At 50.7% G+C, this 3,036-nt stretch overlaps 1 protein-coding gene across 2 annotated transcripts in view; it reads right to left on the bottom strand.

The window, feature by feature from the left end:
* ELMO2 (engulfment and cell motility 2) overlaps positions 1 to 3,036 on the bottom strand; it is a 40,893-nt gene that overhangs the window by 37,635 nt on the left and 222 nt on the right. The window lies entirely within an intron of this gene.

The raw sequence follows: 3,036 nt of genomic DNA, 5'->3' as shown, positions 1-3,036 counted from the left end.
TGTTAGCCAGGATGGTCTCGATCTCCTGACCTCGTGATCCGCACGTCATGGCCTCCCAAAGTGCTGGGATTACAGGCTTGAGCCACCGCGCCCGGCAAATCCAACATTTTTAAAAACACATCATGCAGCTTGGCCAAGACAGCCCCTTTGCAGCCTCTAGCCCATACTGATTCTGGCTCTTCATTACACCACATGATGCCGTGCATGCCATCTAGTCATTTTACGTGATCCAGTCTTATCTTTCCAAGTATACCTGAAGCATCCTGAAGATGAAGGCTATGACATACACCGCCCAATCACCAAAAATGGCCTAGAACAGTGCTGGTCACATGGTGGATACTCAGTGAACAATTGCTGAACTGGGGCTGTAGGCTGGCTGTGCTGGCTCATGCCTGTAATCTCAGAACTTTGGGAGGCCAAGGTGGGCGGGTCACTTGAGATCAGGAGTTCAATACCAGTCTGCACAAAATGGTGAAATCCCGTCTCTACTAAAAAGTACAAAAATCAGCCGGGCACGGTGGCGTACGCCTGTAATCCCAGCTACTCAGGAGGATGAGGCACAAGAATCACTTGAACTCGGGGGGTGGAGGTTGCAATGAGCCGAGATGGCACCACGGCACTCCAGCCTGGGCAACAAGAGTGAAACTCTGTCTCAAAAAAAAAAAAATGAAGAGAGAAAAGCCAGGTTGCAAACACAAGCCTAGTATTCCCAGCACCTCTGAGATGCTGCATGGTATGTATGTTTTTCTGTCCAGGTCCTGGGACCAGACTTAGTCCAGGCTGGGCCGAGGTATGGTGACTCAGGTCAAAGAAGGACTTGCCTTGCAGGGTTTTCTTCAACTGCACCAAATATGCTTCTTGCTGAGCCACGTTGGCAGGTGATACTGCTACATCTGGACACATTATCTCAGCATAGAACAAGCTAGAATATGCTGTACACTGAAGTTTTTAAAGAAGTGTGGTCCCTACTTCCTGTACCCTCAAACTTCCTTTGCACCTCCTCGAGTAAGCATGAGGTATACAGAAAGACCAGATGGAAGATAACAGATAGAGGTCCTAATCCCACCTCCTCCACTTACAAACTCTAGAATTATCCCTGGCAGGCAACCTCTTTTAGAAACTTCACTATTGATAGCAGTAAAGTGCAGATAACAATAGTTATCTTAGAATACGCTAGAGGGTATATAAAGTGTGTGACACTGTACAGCCCAATACCACAATCCCTGGCCATAGGTGGCTACTATGCACTTGAAAAGTGGCACAGGCTGCCCTCAGTGTAAAATACAAACCAGGTTTCAAAAACAGTACAAAAAACAAGAACGTAAAATATCCCATTAATAATTTTATATTGATTATGTTATAATATAATTTTGGAATATATTGTGTTAAATATATTACTAAAATAATTTCAGCTGTTTCCTTTTTAATGTGGCTACTATAAAATTTAAAATTATATCTATAACTCACATTACATTTCTATTAGACAGCAGCATCACTCTAGCATAGGGCCTGGCATACAAAAAGCATTCCAATTGTCAGTTTCATTCCCCTACAGGTAGGACATCAGTGACCACCATTCACATCCCCTTCCTCTTGCCAAATTCAAACCCTGCCTTTATTTATTTGGTAAATATTTATAGTGCCTGGCCCTGTATGAGATGCTAGAGATACAACATGAAGCAAAACCAGACACTATCTTCTTCGTGGACCTTACAATCTGGTGGGGGGGGGACAAAGAAATATCAATACTTTTGTAAATAAATGTAAAACTGCAGTTGTACAAGTGTTGTTAAGGACAAGTACCCAGGGTGATAAAAGTGGGGTACTGGTTGAAGAGTCAGGGACAGGGATGCCTCCCCTGCAGAAGTGATGCTTAAGTGGAGATTTGAAGGATGAAGAAGAATTTACAAGACTAAGCCGGGGGAGGAAGAGCAGACCAGGGAGAAGGAATACTCAATAAAAGGCCCCAGGGAAGGCAGAAGCTTGCGATGTAGAAGGAACAGAAAGAGGCCAGTGTGTGGAGAGCACTGAGCAAGCGGACGGACGAATAGACAGTCTTGGGAGAGGTCAGCGGGACCAAATATCAAGGGCCTGGTTGAGGTTCTGGATCTGACCCTACAAAGGGGTGGGACGCCGGGCCAGTTTCATGCCCTAAATATCCAGATTTGCTCTGCATTTCTCGGCTCGGCGCGGTGGCTCACGCCTGTAATCCCAGCACTCTGGGAGGCCGAGACGGGCGGATCACTTGAGGTCAGGAGTTCGAGACCAGCCTAACACGGTGAAACCTCGTCTCTATTAAAAATACAAAAATTAGCTGGGCGTGGTGGCAGGCGCCCGTAATCCCAGCTACTTGGGAGGCTGAGGCAGGAGAATAGCTGGAACCTGGGAGGCTGAGGTTGCAGTGAGCCGAGATCGCGCCATTGCACTCCAGCCTGGGTGGGCAGAGCGAGACTCCGTCTCAAAAAGGTTTCCAAAAAAAAAGGGCAGGTTTCTCTGGGCACGGTGCGAGGCCGACAGGAGAGGGGCCCCTGTGCCTGCGGGCAGACCACTTAGGACACTGCAACTGTCCAGGCAGGAAGCGAGAGGGGCCTGAACTGAAGCGAGTGAGCGCAGGAGGTGGAAAGTACATGCACTGGGGGGGCTACTGAGCCGGCAGGATCCACAGGGCGAACTGGTGGACGCGGGCAGCGGAGTCCAGGCCGAGTATGACCTCGGGCTTTCAAGTCGTGGGGGTCCGCCCCAATCGCTCTCCGGCTTCTTCCTAACCCTCTCCTTGCCCTCCTTCCCCGATCTTCCCACCCAACGCCTCCCTCCTTTTCCCTCCGCTGCCCGGCCCAGCCCCCGCGCCTGACTGCCTGGCCCGCCCTCTTCCGCCACGCGACGCCCCTTCTGGGTCCAGGACCCGGTCTCTCCTCCCTTCCTAAGGCCCCGGCAGGGCCGCCACCCCTCACGGACCTGACGAACCGGCGCGGTCCAGCCCAGGCCCGCCCTCTCAGCCCCTCAGCCTCCGGGGCAGACGCAGGCCGCAACGCTCGG

This window comes from Colobus angolensis, unplaced genomic scaffold (genome assembly GCF_000951035.1).
Source record: "Colobus angolensis palliatus isolate OR3802 unplaced genomic scaffold, Cang.pa_1.0 Scaffold8, whole genome shotgun sequence".
In the NCBI taxonomy this organism is placed as follows: Eukaryota; Metazoa; Chordata; class Mammalia; order Primates; family Cercopithecidae; genus Colobus; species Colobus angolensis.
This window is presented reverse-complemented; position numbering and strand designations above follow the sequence as displayed.